Raw genomic sequence first — 19,149 nt, 5'->3', positions numbered from 1 at the left:
TCACCACAAAGGTTTTTAATTAAATCCCATACTAATTTTAGTAAAAACATTTAATTTAACTGAAATTATGCAGTTTTTATTGTCATTGATGATATTTTTCTGGTTCTAGCAATGCTGAAATCTGCATTTTTGCATAAATAATTTTAGCTTTATTAAATGTTTTTTTTAAAGCTAAAGTTATTGACTTGCTTTTGAGTTTGTTTTTATTTAACTTTTTATTATTTTTGTAGTTCTTTATTATTTTTGTTTTATTTTATTTTTTTTTTTTTGATTATATTTATTTTTATATTCATATTTTTTTTTGGTTTATTCGTTTTTTTTTATTTTTATTTTAATTTTTTTTTTTATTTTTATTTTTTTTTTATATATATTTTTTTTTTGTTTTTTTTTGTTCTATTTTTTTTTTTTTTACGTTTTAATTTTTCACTTTTTTCTTCTATTAATATTTTCTTTTCTTAATTTATTTTTAATTAAATTTTTTTTCGTTTCTTTGTCTCTATTTTCCATAATTATCTCCACATTTGCTATTTATAATTACTTTAAATCTAATGCTTTACATAATGCCTAACGTTCCATCACTTTCGTATGTGTTATAAACATAACGGGCTCTTAAACTTTATTGTTATATGAAAACAGTACATGTACAGTACATATGTACATGCATAAACTTGAATATAAATGAGTGAATTTTGTTTGTCTTTTGTGTTTACTGCATTTCGTGAAGCAACCAGTTTTGTGTTTGACTCAGTGTTCGTCAAAATAACAAAGCAACAGCCGCAAAATAATTTACTTTATGCAAAATTTGTTTTCAAATTTAATATTAAAATTGTTTTTGCACATTTTCGTTGCATTTGCAATAAATAATTATGATATTAAATGCGGTTTAATATAATTTCCGCTTATTTTTCATATATTTTGTACACATTTTACTTTTATTTTAATGTGTTTTTCTTATATATTACTCATAAATGCCTTCATCACATTTAATCTTCATTACAAACAACGAACGCTTGATCTTTGCACCCACAAAATTTGTCTGCATGCTCCTTTTTTGCACAGCCCCAAACCAAACATGTTTAAAACTGCACAAAAAGACAATTGCAAAGCAAATATTTCTCGCTTGTTGCACGCTGTTACCAAGGGCCACCGTGACTGTCAGGCGCATTTGTTTTAACATTTTCTCTGTTTTTATTTGCTTTACGTTCGCAACATGCAAAGCTGGCTTCCACACGCAAAGCTCGCAAATCAGCGTTTACCCACTGCCAGTGTGTCGCTGAGCCAGCACTCCAGCCGCGTATTGTTGTTGTATCATGCTGTGCAGAATCCACTTTACCGCCCAACACTGCACACCGCGCGTTCGTTCGTTGTAGATCGTGTTGTCAGTTCAGCCCTCACACCAGCAAACAGTCAAACATTTGCTTGCTTGTTTCGTGTTAGCTAACAATTGAACTCGGGCTCAGCAAGAATTGCAGAATTGGAGAATTGTTGCCAAAGTGCACGCGAGATACTGTGTTTATATATGTTTATGTTATCTGTTTGTGGGCATGGAAATATCCATTCACAAAGTCGCGCATATGAATTGTTGCTGTGTTGGTATGCAACGATGCTGCCATTGATTGTTCCCTGTAGGACTTGTTTGAGCGGAAAGAAGCAGAAATATTTGGTATGAAATTTTTAGCTAATTTCTACAAAATATTTCCTCAAGTCTCAAATTTGTATGAGGAATATAATTATGTTCCAATTTATAATAGTTTTTTATTAAACATATGTATATGGCGGCTTGAAGATTATTGAAAGATAATTTTGTTTAAGTTCAAATTTTTTTAATTCCGAAAAATATTTAAATTAAATTTTAGGAATTATTTCTTTTAATTAAGCACTAATCTAAAAATGTTTTGAAAATATTTAAATTTTAATTAACAAATAAAAATTAAATTTTCAAAAAAAAAAAATAATAATAATAGGAAATAAATAAACTAAATTTTAGTACTGATGAGGAGCAAGAAAAGCAATTAAAAGCTATCAACCATATAAAACTGTAGGTTTTCAATTTCACACAGGGCTGCTACCATAGTTCAACTATCAAACCCGCCACTTAGTCACCCATTTCGACAGCCAGTCAGTCACTCAGTCAACATTGTATTATAACAGATATTGCGCTTTGTTCAAAAATATTATATACATATGTGAGTGGCATGTTTTCAACTCACACACACACACAGCCAACCCAACAACTGCATTTGCTGCACACCACATATTTGTAAGCTGTGTAATTCATGGCACACCACATTCATACCATTGCTGTGCCTTAAGAATGTGTTAAATTGTGAGGCAGCGAAGACAAGCAAGCCAAGCAGATACAAGAAAAATAATAGAAAATGAAACTTAAAAGAATAATAATAAATTACACAAACAATAAACAATAAATAAGCGAGTAAATGAACGTACAAAGAAGTGCAGCAAAGCAAGTCAACAAAATAATTGCAAAACTGGCACGAAATAAAAGAGATATACATACATATATATGTACCTGCATATGTATTGCTGTGAATATACATTTATATATGTGTATTGCCAGCAGTACATATGTGCATTGCATTTAGTAAATAGCGCCAAATACATACATGCAAATGAAAAGTAAAATTTTCGCAATTTTTCCTTTCGCAAGCAGAAAACCCCACAAAACACAAGTAACTTGTGCCATTTCATGCAGTGCAACAAATAGCCGCAACATATTCGCCATACATGTTTATAAACAAATGTTGCAAAAGCGAAAAACAAACAGTGAAATAGTGAAAATACAGCGAATTCACGCGCAAACGAAAATGAAAATAAATGTATTAAAATACATACTAATCAAATACTGAGCAGAAAATAAAAATAAATAAATAACCACAACACTAACAACTACAAAAGCGCTTAATAAAACATTGCAAATTTTGTAAGTGAAAATTATTTTAAAATTCTACGACTGCAGCAACATTAATCGTCTGTGGAACAATACTTCAATGTCACCACAGCAGCCTGCAAGCCAGCAGCAATAACAAGAAAAAGCAGCACAACAACAACACATCAGCAGGTAATTATTATGCATTCATTGTAGCCAGAGCAGTGTCTTGAGCAATGTCTCAAGTGTTGCTTGCTTCTTGAGGCTGAAAAGCCAAAAGAAGAAATAAGCGCAATGAAAAAAAGAAAGAAAATAATAAATAAAGCAGAAATAAACAAAGTAGAAATTAAGAAAAAGTCTGTTGAATTTTATATGCAGCCGCCGCACAAGCAGCATTAATTTGCAAAAAACAAAATTAAAAAAAAAAAAATAGAATTTAAGTAATAATAAAAAATAAAAGCGTCGAGAAATTACAGAAAATATTTTATGGAATGTAATAAATATAAATAATTAAATTTACATTAAAATTACAAAAAAAATATTATGAAATACAATAAATATAAATAATAAAACATAAAAAATCAGCAAATAATATTAAAAATGCTTATATGTCCAGCTATGTCCTTTTCTGCTTATCATTAAATTTTATTGCTTAACTTTTGTTTTTGTACAATAACTCAGCAACTCAACTGCGTGCGTGTTGCTGCTGACATAAAAACTGTCAACAGAACTTTCTATTTTCTTTGCTGCTTCGTGCCGTTCGTCGTTTGTTGTTTGCAAATTTTATACATTTCTTTATAATGATACATATATGTATGTATATATTTTTATTTATTTCTTTTTTATATTTTTTTTTTATTTCTTATTCACACAATTATAAAGTTTATACATTACACACACGCACACAATCATCTGTCACACAAATTCATTCACCACACACACCATTGACGTTGTTATTAGAAGGCCGGTTACTGCCAGCCTGTTTGGTGGGGTAGCCACTGTGCCTCATTCCATAAAAAAACCGCTGTTCATTGTCGAAAAATAGAAAAAAAAGTCAGTGACTAGTAATATGACTGTGAGTTCTGCCGCTTGCCAGCTGTTTTACGATGCCAAAGACATGAGCTGTTACCGTTAGAATTTCAATTATTCAAAATGCGGTTTAATGTTGGTACTCATGCGCATATACAGTAGTCCATATACATACATACATATGTTTATAATCTCTTTTGTAAATACTTTGTCTTACCTTCATTTATTTTCTCCACTTGCTCATTTGAATACTAACTGTATTTCTTCAAATCCAAAAAGTCAAGTTTATAATTTTTTTTGCCGCTTTGTTGTTGTATTTTATATCAAATATATTTTTCTTTATTTACATACCTACACCCCCCCATTCTGTTAGTTCCTCTTGCTTGACACCTTGCTTTGACAATTTCTTCTTATTATTCTTGACATGCAACTGTGTACACGTATGTGTTCGTATGTACTTATGTATGTGTGTGGACTTGTCACCAAACGCGCCTTGGGCTTTGTTGCTAGAACCATTCAAAGGCCATGTTCGGCTTGGCTATGCTAGTAGGTGTGTATGTACATATGTGTTCTTGGAGCTCCTCGGTCCGTTTAAATTCCAATACGCAACTATTTGTACTGTTCGCTTACTGCTTTCAGTTGTGGAGAATATGCAAATTATTATAATTTCGTGACTAAACGCATTTTTAGAATTCGAGCCAATAATGCAATACATTACCTCTTCGTATGCAAATATGTACATAGACATTTTTTGCCGCTGTTCTGGATTATGCAATTCGCGCGAGTTTTGTAACTTTCAGCAAGTGGATGAGCAAACAGCGCCAATTATATAACTAGGAGTGCGGTTATGCGTTTTGCGGCATAACTTACCGAATGCTTTTTTAATTTTCCAGTAGTAGATTTGAGTTAGAGAACCATTTTTTTTTTTTTTTGGAAATAACACGTTTATGTTTTGTTAAATTTATATTCAATAGAAAGGGAAGGTCATTTAGATAACCTTTAAATAATCACAAAGTAATTTCAGTAAGATTTAATATTATGTTTGCTCCTTTGTTATCATAACTGATTTCTACTGTTACTCAAAACTGAGCTTTTTTAAGTAATTGAGGAATTTTTATACTCTGAGCAGCCTATATAAAGCGTGACGAGCTGAGTCCGCCTGCCTGTATATACATACTTCTATTTTAGTCTGCGGTACAAGCTCCGAACAAATTTTTCAGTTCGTACGACTATAACATATAGCTGCCATACAAACTCGTTGATCAAAATCAAGATCTTGTATGGAAACTTTTGTATTTGTGAAGTGATTTTTAGCTTTCGTGCAGCAGAAGTTAAAGTTGTTTGCTTGTTTATTTGATTTAAGGTGAAAGCAACTATAATTTCATTATAATTTCCCTTTTTACATATAATAGAACAACTCCTTAATTGAGTCAATAAGCAAATTGTCAACCAAAAGTATTGCCAAAAGAATCATAGATATGTAATATTGTATGTGTTTATAGTGAGAATATGCTAATTGACTCAATTAAGATTCTGTTCGGAGTATCCAATGAAGCATATGACCACAGATTGACTCAATTAATAAGGTTCTGTTTAAAGAATCCAATGAAACAGATGATCACGAGTTGAACTATATTGATATATATGCATGATATGAAATCGTTTGCAAATTTACAGAGTTATATAATAATAAACTTAATAGGCGCTTCTGACAGCCGCTTAATTTAGGAAATTAGCAAATTACTGTATATTTGCATGGTAAAATATATTGATTATCTCCATTAATGTTCTGTCCGAAACTTTTTCTGAGTCTAGTATTAAACTATAATAGGCATTGAACCATAATTGAGTAAGTTAAAGTGAAGATGATTGATAGTTGCACCGATAAGTCAGCCAGAGAGATCACATTGCACTACTTACATTAGACCGAGTTAAATCTACTTTAGCATCATGCGTTCCAGAACTGGACCAATGGACCACGCGTGCACTTAGCTGGTGCTGGTGGGGGACCAGTTGCTGTGCGACTGCGAGATGCTTCTGACCTAGAGCAGAACGCAAGAGGTCTGAACTAATTGCTCTGAACAAAGTACATTATGCCGCAATTGTAGAACTTCTTACTGAGGTTCTTTTTGTCGAATGCTAGTTGTCAAAGTTGTATGGAGGAGCGTGAAGTAAAAATATCCAGACACTTTCGCCTCCATTGTCCAGCCTTTACAATACTGAGGCTGAAAAATCTGGGTAATCTTACCTTCGGCGAACAAGACCACCAAGCCGATTTGTAAGGCATTTATAGGTACCACAACGTATAGTGACGAAATTAGTCGCGTAAACTCATTCGCTTACGAAATAAAGAGTAATCGCACAAAAAATCGTCAGGTCAAGTAGGTGCAAGAAGGTAATAATATATGTTGGCGTAGCTTATTTTATAGAGAATTATTTCAAAGGGATGCCTACATTTAAATATCATAATTTATAGTCGAAAACAACGGTATCAGCAGTTGTAACTTATTTTTTTATAAGTTTGAAGTATTTGAACTTTATTCCGCTAATATTTTCTGACAAACTAGTTTTTTCAGCTTTTCCAGGGGATTAAAACTGAGCTGCACGTGAATCTATCACATACTTTATTTATAAAACCTTATTTATATTTGAATAAATTAATAAATTAGCATTAAAATATTTACTTGAAAACTTAAAAGCTTGTCACTATAATTATAATTATTTGTTTAAATATTTAGTGGTTAAATGATAAATGGTTGTCTTTTCATGCTGCTAACCTGCCATCTGCCGCGAATATTGTAGTATCAGCCATATTTCCACAAATTCTAATAAATTCAAAGTAATCAACATCATATTTACTCATTATCACAAATGTAATGAAACACCGCAAAGCAAATTAAGTATTTATTTTTTTACTATTAATTATCAAAAGGCGGTTCAACAGCCTCAAATACGCTGCTAAATGAAAAAGTCTACACATTGTTGGTGTTTACTGTTTTTCTTCGCAACGACGAAGGTTTGTTTTGTTAACGCGGGTGTTTGGCCTTTAATTACAGGTCCATTCACAGAAGCGCGTTCGTCAAACTTACATAAACATGTAATGTATGTATGTAATTTATATGTATTTATCTAGCCCTACAAATTCCTAATACCGTTTCAATGCTACACACAGCCGCTTTTTTGCTTCAGTTCTCGTATTTTTTTCTACGTTGCCAACGTAATCTAATTCTGCTAATCCACTTAGGCGCAAGTGTGGAGGCCGACTCACATGTTGACACACCTGCTGAGTACCTTTACGTTTTAGCGGTTTGGTTTTTTGCATTATCGAGTAATTATGTGCTTATATAAGTGTTGGAGACGCATTAATGCAATTTGTTGAAAACAAAAGTTTTCATTTTCGCATTATTAGCTTTTATCTATGTGTACGTGACTTGCCCTAAATATTTGTTCCTTGCATTTTTAGCACATTTTTGCACACTTCGCGCTGCAAAGCGGCGTTTTTGTTGTTGCTGCCCACTGCCTACTCTCCAAATTGACGCAATTGACTAATTTTCCGGCGTTTTTTGTTTTCAATTTTTATTGCTTACATAATTGATGCTTTTATTCTTTCGTTTCGTTTTTGTTTCGGGTCATAATTGCAATTTGCAACTACTTTTTTACACACTCGAAATAACGCTACCCCCTTGAAAGCGTACAAATCGCGCTTTTTTGCTCAGCGTGTGTATATTTGCATACGCTATTTAATTTTTTTATATTTTTTTCTATTTATTATTATTTTGGTTAATTGTATCACAATTCAATCCATTGGCGTGGTAATGGGTGTGAGTCAGAGCGCGAAAGTGTGAGCGTTGTTGCCGTCATAAATCGGCAAAACAATTAAATTGTACAATTTGTATCTGTGTATGTATGGGTGTTTGTATGCGCTGTGTATTCAGCTGCACTCGAAAGGTGTACGCCAGCAATTTCCATATATGCTGCTGAAAAGTTTTAAGGTGAGCTTTGAAAAGTGGGTTTTCTATGGAAATATTGTATAAATACCTAAAGAGTTGAGTTTGTGTTTTATGCGTAATTTTCGATCCGTTGTATAGTTTATAATATTGAAAGCAACATGATTATTTGTGACATAGTGGGATTATAGCTGAAATATCAGCTTAGTTAATTTAGAATCTGCGAAGTTCTTCAAATTTATAGTATAATCATTACTAATCTGTCAGTATGGATTTTTCAACAAGTTTTTAAAGTGCTGATAGCTAAATACCTAAATTAATTTTCCAACTGTCAAATACCCTTAATTACATAAATGAATAAACCAAACAAAATAAGTCTTAACATCATTTTGTAATCATAAATAAATGCAATTACCTATACTAAGTAGTAATGATTACAATTTTCTTTATGACGGGTGCTGCTATGTATGTCATAGTGAAAAGGCGTATATACCATAATTACATTACGGCATACAAAATTACTTGAAGTAATCATACTTTAATTTAATTACTTTAAGTAATTGTGCTACAAATGTATGATTTCATGTAAATTACTTTGGTATCCATAAAATATTCTTAAGCTAAAATTATAGCACTGTAATTATTAATATTAAGTTAATTACTTGCTTATTAAAAGTAATGATTACTTAATATTTTTTCATAATGTATCAAATTCACTCAAACCTATAACTATTTAACATAATTTTTTAAACACAACAAATCCAATTACCTATCGTCAGTAGTAATGATTACAATTACTTTTATCTTTATGACCGCTACTGCTTTTTATGTCATAGTGATAAGTAGCACATTTCATACTGCATTACGGCATGCACGATTTCCAGCCAATTACTAAAAGTAGTCATTCTATTTTTGTGTCATTCACTGGAAATTACTTTAAAATTAAGTAATCGATAGTAATAAATGGTGGCACGATTATTTCGTGAGTTACTATTATTATTACACCAACTTTTTCAGTTAACTAAGAGCTTTCATTCTATTATTTAAGTGACTACCGCAGTAATGATTACGACATGCATTTTAAATAATAATTTTTTGTTTACGATTATACAGCATCTCACTTAACTATTATTAAATAAAATCTTGTAAAACATTAAAATAAATTAAAATTTAAATACAAATGAGTCACTCAAAGTCAGTTATTGGCCTAAATACTCGCGTTATGGAAACACTCGCGTTGCCTGCGTCAGATTTTAATATGCACGACTCGTAAGCATTCTGAAAGTTTACAGCTTTTCATTTTTTAATTTTCCATAATTTTTCAAAACTGAATAACTGATTTTTGTATACGTCATTGCTCGAACACATAATTAAGATTTTGTAATGGCGTTGAGTTTGAGCTTCATCATTCAAGTGGCGATTGTTACGCCTTCCACATGCGGCACTTGCTTTCACACAAATACATACATGCGCACTATTACATATGTACATATCAGCAATTACTTGGCATTCGCATTATTGCCAAAATGCAGCTGTTGCTTTATTGTTTACGCATTTCACAGGCCTCACAGCAGACGCAATGCTGGCGATAATAACTCTCAAAAGTCATAAATACATGAAACAGCTTCCTTCTGCGGCGTGCTTTGATTACGCTGATTTATTTCTTAAAAATGCATGTGTATGTGTATACAACTTGATTACGCTGATTATGGCTTTAAAATTAAATAATGCGCTTATGTGCTTATACACTACTCATACATACATATACGTACATATATTTGTAAATATGTGTGCCTTCCTTTCTACATTTTACCTGCAAAGAAAATAAGGAAGTGCCCAATAAATGTGTGCCGAGCCTTTTTAAAATGCAGCAATTTTTTCGTCGCCAAAAATTTCCAAAAATCACCGCTGAGTTATGCAGGAAACCACTTGAATGTCAAAAGTCTGCATAAATTTGTATAAAATCGCATTTTTTCATAAATGATTTTAAAAAATTTCGATTTTTCTGCTTCTTTGCGCATACCTACCTGAAACCTATATCTGAATGTGTTCGAGCAAACCTACATATTTGTGACCACATTGCCCACTTACCAACTATCTATTGCATTATTTTGCATTTCATTAACCAAATAAATGAGAGACATAAAATCTAAAAAAATTTCAATCAGAAATCAACACAAAAAGAGATTTCCTATAAAGTATGGCCAGCACACGTGCTCTTCAGCCAGCCCAGCCCAGTGCGGCCAGCTTCTTTTCGATTCCTCTAAATATTTGCATTTTTATCTCCCAACTAAGCGCTGAGCAATGTTTGCTTGACTCGAAACGCTTGCGAAAATAAAATAGCGAAAAGGAGAAAAAATCGAAAATATTGGCTTTTGGCGCGCAGCAATTGTCCATTGAAAGCATCAAACGCAAAAGAAAAAAGAAAAAGCTGCGCATGAAATTCGCTTGTATAAACGCGCATTAAATCTGCCGCTCGTGGCATCATAAAAAACGCTTTTACTACCCATCACAGCGTTCCTAATTTGGTGGACGCGCAAAAACTGACCACTCCAAAGGTGCTGACATCGCCGGCAGCGGCGTCACGGCGTGGACGTACCCTCATCACCAACATCATCATCGCCGTCACAACCATCACCATCACAATCATCGTTGGTTGCAGCGCTCGTGGTGCGCTGGCCATGTCCGAGCCAATTGTTTTCTCGTGTTGTTTTTGTTTTTGCTGCTCTACGCCGATATTCCAACAAATCGCTAATGCTAATGCTAAATGTAGTCTGGTCTCGTTACCATTGTGCAATGACCCAAATCAAAGGCAGCAAATATACTTACATACATATACACATACCTACATACATACATATATGTATGTTATGTGCGCTGTATACACTTGTTACTGTTGTTTTACTAGCTAGCAACAACAACAAGCAAATTTGTTTGTGGCTATATGCTTGGATAGTTAGGTTGCTTGGTTCGTCGCTTAGTTAGTGGTGGACTTTTTCTTTCGTTGTTTTGTTGTTGTTGTTGTTTCACTACTTTTTCGGGGGTTACGCGCCGCCAGTAACGCTTCAGTGCGCTTGACCACAGCTAGTTGCTCGGCTGTGTATAAGTTTTCAGTGTTGTTTTTGTATACTTTTTAAACTTTTTCTTAAACATTTGTTTTTGTAAGTTTCATTTGCTCCTTTTGTTGTCATGTGTGTGCTTAAAGGGGAGTGCTGCACATACATACGCTTTTGCGAGAAATTTGCACAGCAATGCTTTGTGTTTAGCTTTTAGCTGGGACCTACCGCTGGTTTGCCTACTAGCCGTCCACTTTTTTTTATTTTCAACTTTTTTTTTTCAGTTTTAATGGCTTTCTAGCATTTTAGCGCGCCTCAGCCACTGGCTTTGTTATGTGTCTACATACTCGTATGTATTGATTAGTTCCATATCGTTTATCGATTTAATCTACGCATCGGCTGGCTGGATTTGAATTATAGCAACTATAGTCTAGAGAAAGTAGTTGCTTAAATATTTTTAAGTTTTATAACATTTTAATTACGGTATAAATTTTATAGCGCAGTTGTTACTAGGGTTCATGAATCCTCTGAAGCTAAGAAAACACAGCAATTTGCTTAGTGAAACAGTTTTTAAAACTAGCTTGTTTGGTTAATTTATTAACCTTATAAATACCCTAAAATCTCGAATTGCTTAGACTTGTTTAGTAATCACAACAAATTTAATTACATTTTCGTAATTAGTAATGATTACTACCAATATTACTTTGTTTCCTAAGTCCATTACTGAAAATTTATTAATAACTACATTGAACGCGATTACTCGCATGTCAATTACTAAAGGTTAGATATCATATCTAAAATCTTTTGATTCCAATTACTTCGGTCGGTAATTTTCTTTACTGGTGCGTTTAGTTGACAATCGGTCCTTATTTTCTTATTTATATTGTATTTTCATTATAGTAATAACGATTACTAAAATAATGATTACCACAATAATGATTACTGCAGTAAGTAATGATTACAACTTGGGATTTGTATAAAATCATTACTTCTGTAATTTAGTTAGCTTTAATAATAAACATTTATGTTGAACTTTGGTTATAATAATAATGATTACCAAAGTAATGATTACAATTAGTATGATTACACTTTGAAATCGCTGCAAAATCAATGTTGCTGTAATTAAGTTAGTTTTATAATTCGTTCCTTATGCAGAACTTATCACAATAATGATTACAATCCATCTTTGGTGTGAATAAGTACAACACAACTTCTCATCTGCTAACCTTCTACTAGGATGTGATCTCAATTTATTATCATTAAGCATCGACCAAAATAAAAAATTCTATAAACTTATACTTATACCTTCTTTTTTTGTAATATAAAGCTCAACGCACAACAGCTTTTTTTTCTACACTTTAAAGCGCATTTGACACGTGCGGCGAATAATATCACTTTTAATATGACTCAATTTTCACGCTGCCACATAATTGCAGCATAGAGCTTGTAATTTATTACATAGCAGCTCGAAGTTGTCAGAGTCATCGACTTTGTTGTCAAACCATCAACCGAACACCGCCATTGTCTACCGCGGCACACCACACTTCACAACGCTTCTACGGGATTATTATTATGCGGTCTTTAATGGCAGGGTGTTGAGAAAAGCTACAAAGGCAGTAAGCCGAAAAAATGCTGTGAGGAAACCAAGAGCAAAGTAAAAACAAAACAAACAATAATTAATAATAAGAAAAAAATGTATCTGCGAAAAACCGGTTCAAAGTGGGTCGTAGTACATACTTCGTAGCGCTTTGCCTACGATTGGCAAAAGGGAAGGTGTCCAAGTGCTCACTCTGCACGCTCTCTGTCGCTGACGAATGCTCCTAACGCTAGACACACAAAACAGTGACGGTTTTTTCTTTAAATTTTAAACTTTGTTACATACTTGATTGCTTTTGCAACATATGACAGTAAATATTTTTCATAATGCAAGCATTTTTTTTTAAACTGTTTGTCAAAAAATTGCCAAATTATTAATTAAATTTTTTTTTTTTTTCGTTGCTAATTTGTCAATCAGATTTTTTGCTATTCTTTTGTGCGTTTATTCATGGTTTTTTTATTTGTTATTGCTTTCGTTATTTTCTTCAACCGCTAGCTCTTATTCTTTTCAAGCTTCTAATATTTTTGTTTTGTGGCTGAGGTCATTTGTTTGCTTTTCTAGCAGCTGTTTTGTTAGCTGGTGGTTTTTTCAGTTTGTTTTTTGGCTTGGTGTTTGTTCTCTACCCAACTGGCTCCAATAATATTTGGCCTTTTTGTCAGTTATGACAGGTATAAATGTCGTTTTCACTTCTTAGAATTAAATGAGCGTATTGATGAATGATTCTTTCTTCTGAAAAGAACCCAAAATAACGAGTGAGCGTTATTTATTCAGTAAGAAGAAGTGCAAATTGTGTTCTGTCTATAAAATTTATATATTATTGCCCTGAGCTAATGCTGAAAGCAAATATGCACAGACGATAAAGATAATTTATACCATCTAATCTATACTAGTTATCGGTTACCGTGTAAAAATTATTATATTCTGAAACAAAGAAGTGGAGAATTGGGATCTGTTATAGATTAATCGAATACAACGATTATTTAATGCACGAAAATATTCAATTAATCGATGTTTGAAGGCACAACGCACGAATTTTATAGTGAGAAGATGCAACAATATTTTCAAAATGCAAAGTCCGAAAACCGGCAATACCAATTCAACCACATAATCAGAAAGAACGGTGTAATTTGGACACTCGATTGTACTGTTATAAACGCGTGAACAATCGCTTACTTTGAAAGTGAAAATACAGCATTTTTGTTAATCAAAATAATGAAATCAAATTTCTGATTAATTTTTATTTATTTTTTTTTCGATTAATCTCAAAATCACTGCCGAGAGCTTCCATAAACCGAGCACTTTGTTCAAATAATGCGACAATTTGCACCTCATTTTATCTCTTTGTGTGAGATTTGCGTCCCTACGGTATGTCAGACAGTTTTTTTTTATATTTTAAAGAAAAAATTATGTGCATATTTATTTTGTAAATCACTTTCAAGTGCTACGAGCAATTATTTTTATGTTTATTGATTGAGTCTTCAGTTTAACTTTTTTTATTTTTCGTGCTTTTTTCTTTTTTTTTATGTTGCATATTATTATTCTGCTTTTATACTTCTTTTTCGCTTGTCTTGCTTTGTTTTCTCTGTTACTTCTACACATATACAGCAGCTCGGCTTTGTTTTTACTGCTCGCTTCTCGCTGTTCACATCAGTTAAATACATAAGTACATGTGTTCTCGGCCGTAGCTAATCGTGTATGCCAGCGATCTTGTCTCGCTTGCAAAATTTTATATTTTATTTATTATTATTGTTGCTTTTTTGCTTTATTTGGCACCGACTTTTTTCGCCGTTGACGTCGTCAGTGCCTCCTCATAGCGCTGATAACTGCGTGACTCATCGCTGGTATTCGCTAAATATTTCTTCTTCTTCCTCTCCATTTATTAAGCGGTTTTGTGATTTTTACCCTTTGTTAAATGAGTTTTTATTATTTTTCCTTAATACAGTTGTTTATTTCAACCTTGAAAACTCACTTATTAGTGCGACTACTACGAAAATGAAAGGCCAGTGAGGAGTGTGTTGAGTATCTTTCTCATGCTCATTGATGCTGCCGATAGCGGTTTTTGAGCAAAACCATAAAACAAGTATGCATTCGGGGGCTGGAATTTTTGGAAATTTTCAGGGCGTTTCCATGTACCTGTAATTTGCGTAGTTTCCTTTCGAAGCAAGCAAATTTAACCCTTTATGTGTCATTTCTTTTTTTTTTTTAGATTTATAGCTCAACTTTATCTTCGTTGAATGCCGAAGCGCATCTTAATTTTATGAACTGTTAATATCTATTAAATTTTATACATAATTACATATGTATTGTATACATATATAGCATATATTCAAGTAACCACTCACACTTATACATACATATATTGCCTATTTATTTTGCATTATTTCTTTTGATGCGTTTCTCAAGGCTTACTTGATGGCAATGCATTAAATATTTTCATGACCATGGCATGCCTTTTTTGCTTGCAGCTCAATCGCAGCTTCACAAGACCGGCCCACCTAGGGCAGCGTGAGCTTTGCGCGCTTCTTTTATTTGCAGCGCAAGCGTACAAACCTCCCTCTACCTCTACAGTTGCGCTTAAAATACTTGCTGCATTGCTTCAAGTGTTTTTAAATATTTAATGCAGAAGTGTTAATATGCGCAGCTTTTTCAAAGTTTACTTGAGGAGGTTTTAATAGTAGTCTATACATCTTTGGCAGTATTTTTGCATAACTGTGGTCGTTGTGGTATGAGTCTTTGAAATATCTGAATTTTCAAATATATATATTTTTTTTTCATGACATCATGCACACACAGACTCTACCTTATCACCTAGGCTTTATCGCTTCATTTTACGATTTTCTCTTAATTTTTATACCTTGACCCCAGTTTTCCTTGCAGTTTTACGCAATGCCTATAAAAATTGCTTCTTTGCTAAATTTTATAGCTGGCAATAATAAGCTTATTATACTAATATCGGTATTCTGCTTGAGACGATTGTCTCATGTCTCTAATTGTGACTATAGTAATTTAGTGACTCTGTAAGTCAGGAGTCTTATTTTGGTAGTTGCATTAGCCCGAAACTGCTGAAGTTATCACAAACTGAGCTGTATATACAGCTGCGAGATTTTTAATAGCAGTGGCCACCCCATGTTTCGAAAACTGTTGGTACATATTTTACATTACAAAATTGGTACTTCGTATTCACAGGGGGTTTTACCACAACGTAAAGAAAAGTTTCTGCACACAATAAATTTAAGCTAAGTTGATATTTTATTTATTAAAATTTTTTTTTTGAACCAAGTACATAAATTAATGGAGCAAAAAAATAGCAGTATTTCAGTTTATTATAACTTAGAGGTAATTACGGCAAAAATAAATGGTAATTGATATTTAATTTTATTGATCACATTAATATTTAGTTGCATTGCCATTATTTTTTATGACTGCAACACATCTGTCCTTCATGGAGTCCACAAGGCGACGACATCTTTCCAATGGAATGTTATACCATGCCTTTTGAACAACTTCCCACAAATCCTTGTTATTTGTTGGTTTTTCATCCCAAACGGCTTTCTTTAGATCAGTCCATAAGTTCTCAATTGGATTGAGGTCTGGCGATTGAGCTGGCCACTCCATAACCTCAATCCTATTCTCTCGAAACCATTCTTTTGCCACTTTACTAGTATGTTTTGGATCATTGTCTTGTTGCATGATCCATTTCAGTGGCATACTGTCTTCGGCATAAGGAAGCATGTTAGTTTGCAAAATATTCACATACAGATATTGATCCATTATTTTTTCAATGAGCCGTATCGGACCAACACCATGATAGGAAAAACATGCCCATACCATAATAGATGATCCACCATGTTTAAGGGTTTTCCTTGTATACCTTGGATCATATTCTTTATTAGGTGGACGTCTTACATATTCCCTTGATCCTTTCCCACCATAGAGAACCATTTTGCTTTCATCGGTCCAAAGAATATTTCGCCACTTTTGGAGTGGCCACAACAAGTGATCGTGTGCAAACTTTAGTCTTTTGTCTATGTGATTTTTTTTCAAAAGAGGAACTTTGCGGGGGCTCCGAGCATACAAATTATTATCTCTCAAACATCGTCTGACTGTATGGACTCCACATGGCAGATTTAACTCATCTTTAATTTGTGTAGCTGCCTTTGATGGATTGGCTCTGCTAGTCCTTACTATGCGTTTCACCAGGGATGCTGATAAAATCCTTTTACGCCCACGTGTTTCAGATGATTTTTGGTATTTAAGAGCATTGGAAATCATTTTTGCAGAACAACATAGTAATTTCTGTACTTCTTTATAAGTTTTACCTGCACTTATCAGATTTTTTATCAAATTGCGTTTCTCCGTGCTGCAATGTTTTCCACGACCCACTTTAAAGAAATAATTTGCGTGAACACAATAATTAATTTCTTATTATATTGTAAATGATAATATTACTTACTTTTAAAAATCCTATATATTAAATTTTCAATTATATTCAGAGAACAATTAAACGCTGCTATTAATGTGCTCGCCATACAAACCACTTAGCGTCAGTGAAATTAAAATATCAAAATATGATGCCAACCTACCGTTATTCGAACATGACTAACTGCGAATACTAGTGTTAGTAAACGCTTTAACAAAAAGAAAAAATTAAAACACTTAAAAATAGTAAAACTACAGTGGTAGATAGTATGTCCTTCAAGGGACTGCTATTATTTTTCTCGCAACTGTACACATTTCAGTAGAACAAATGTTAAGTAGACTTATAAACTTGTGGTTAATTAGTCTATGGGGCGTAATGCGCATAAACGAATTGATAATGGAAAAAGTGTGCCTAAAATGATCACATTCGGTTGAAAGTTTTTGTTAGAAATTAAAGAAGACTTTTAAATTACATTTTGAATAATTTTTCCTTATTTTTTATTTCATTATTCTAATTTTTTATAATTTATATTTATATTTTTTTCATTTTTCAAATTAAATAATATTAATTTTTTATTTTATTTTTTTAATTTTAATTCAATTTATCGTTTTATTTTTTTTATTTTTAAATTTTTTTTTATTTATTTTTAAAATTTTTTAAATTAATTTTTTAAATTAATTTTTTAAATTAAATTTTTTTAATTCTTTTAAATTAATTTTTTTTAATTTTTATTTTTTTAAATTAATTAATTTTTAATTATTTTTTGTTTTTTAATTTTTTTATTTTTTTTTTTTATTTTTTATTTTTTTTTTAATTAATTTAATTTAATTTTTTTTAAATATAATTTATTTTTTTTAATTTTATTTAATTTTTTTAATTGAATTTATTTTTTTTTTTTATTATAATAATTTAATTTATATTTTTTTAATATTTATTTTGAAATAAATTTTGTTTTTAATTTGTTTAACATTTTTTTAATATATACATATTTTTTTGTTTTTTTTTTATTTTTATTTTTTTTTTACATTTCTGTGTATTATATTATTTATTTATTTAAAACTTGGTTTTATGTTTCATATTTTTTTGTTTTTGTATATACAATATTTTTTTGCCCTCACAGTTCGGTCTGTGCTAATTTTTATAAAAACGTTTATATGAATTTTCTTGACTTCTAGCAATGTTTTTCTAACACTTTTCGTAATATGCATACATACTGCATTAATTTGTAAAAAGGTTACTTTGTGCAGAAATTACAAAAACAACCCATTATAACGCTTTTCAATACACCACTTGGCCATTGAGGCTAAAATGGCTTCTGCAATGGGCTACATTTCGCTTATATGTAAATAGTCGAGCAAAAAAAGAAAATATAATTTTCTATGATTTTGTTTTTTTTTTACAGTGATATTTATTTATTATATATTTTTAGCATGCAAAATGTTTATGTGTTGACATTGACATTTGCGCGAATGGCACTATTGCATTTGTGTATAAATGGAAACTCTCCCAGCCAACCACGGCTACCCGCTCGTGACAAATATTTCAATACAACTACACATTTTTTCTCTATGCACTAACACCAACGCACATTTTCGGGTTATTTTTTGTTGTATGATCACATGTATACGTACGTGAGTGGGTAAAATATTCGCTCGGCCTAAGACACACTCTATATGTTTATCCCCTCGTTTACCACCATGTTACCCACTGATTATCTGGTTTTTTACCCGCTGATGGTTTGCAGGGCTGTTAACTTTGTACTTTTTGCTGCAAGTTTGTTTTGTTTGTTTAGCTTTTATGTTTTTCGCTGTGTTTCACTAGTTTATTGTTTACATAGTCTTTGTTTTCTATATGTGTATGTGTGCATGGCGCACATTTGTTGCAAAAAGTTGCTGGCTTTTTATTATTGCAACATTTTGCCCGCTAAAAAGCTGTAACAAAAACTGAAAAATAAACAAATCTCGAAAAAAGCGAAATATTTTTATTTCATTTTCAAAAACATCAAAAGCAAAACGCAAAGTCAACAACTCGTTGGCAAACAAAGTCCACTCGTTAGTCGGCCACCGATCAAATAGTCAGCTAACCCTTCAAACACCGTGCGTTCAAGCAACCAAGTGGCCAGCATTTTTTTTTTTACCTGTCTGCATTATTGACACTGATCATTGATCGTTACAGCCGACATGATTTTGTAAGCCTTATTGCTTTTGTTTATT

At 32.2% G+C, this 19,149-nt stretch overlaps 1 protein-coding gene across 7 annotated transcripts in view; it reads left to right on the top strand.

Moving 5' to 3' along the window:
- The window catches only part of LOC105222355 (pneumococcal serine-rich repeat protein), an 85,493-nt gene that overhangs the window by 1,946 nt on the left and 64,398 nt on the right, over window positions 1–19,149 (top strand). For 4 of the 7 annotated variants that reach the window (XM_049451700.1, XM_049451706.1, XM_049451705.1 and 1 more), the window contains exon 2: window positions 2,672–3,079. The gene's annotated coding sequence lies outside the window, so the exon portion shown is untranslated. Of the gene's footprint in view, window positions 1–1,974; window positions 3,080–19,149 lie in introns of those variants that run through there. The other 3 variants (XM_049451704.1, XM_049451702.1, XM_049451701.1) reach the window with 3 other exon arrangements.

Source organism: Bactrocera dorsalis, chromosome 3 (assembly GCF_023373825.1).
Source record: "Bactrocera dorsalis isolate Fly_Bdor chromosome 3, ASM2337382v1, whole genome shotgun sequence".
NCBI lineage: Eukaryota > Metazoa > Arthropoda > Insecta > Diptera > Tephritidae > Bactrocera > Bactrocera dorsalis.
Note: the sequence above shows the minus strand (reverse complement) of the source record. Positions and strands in the feature narration are given on the sequence as shown.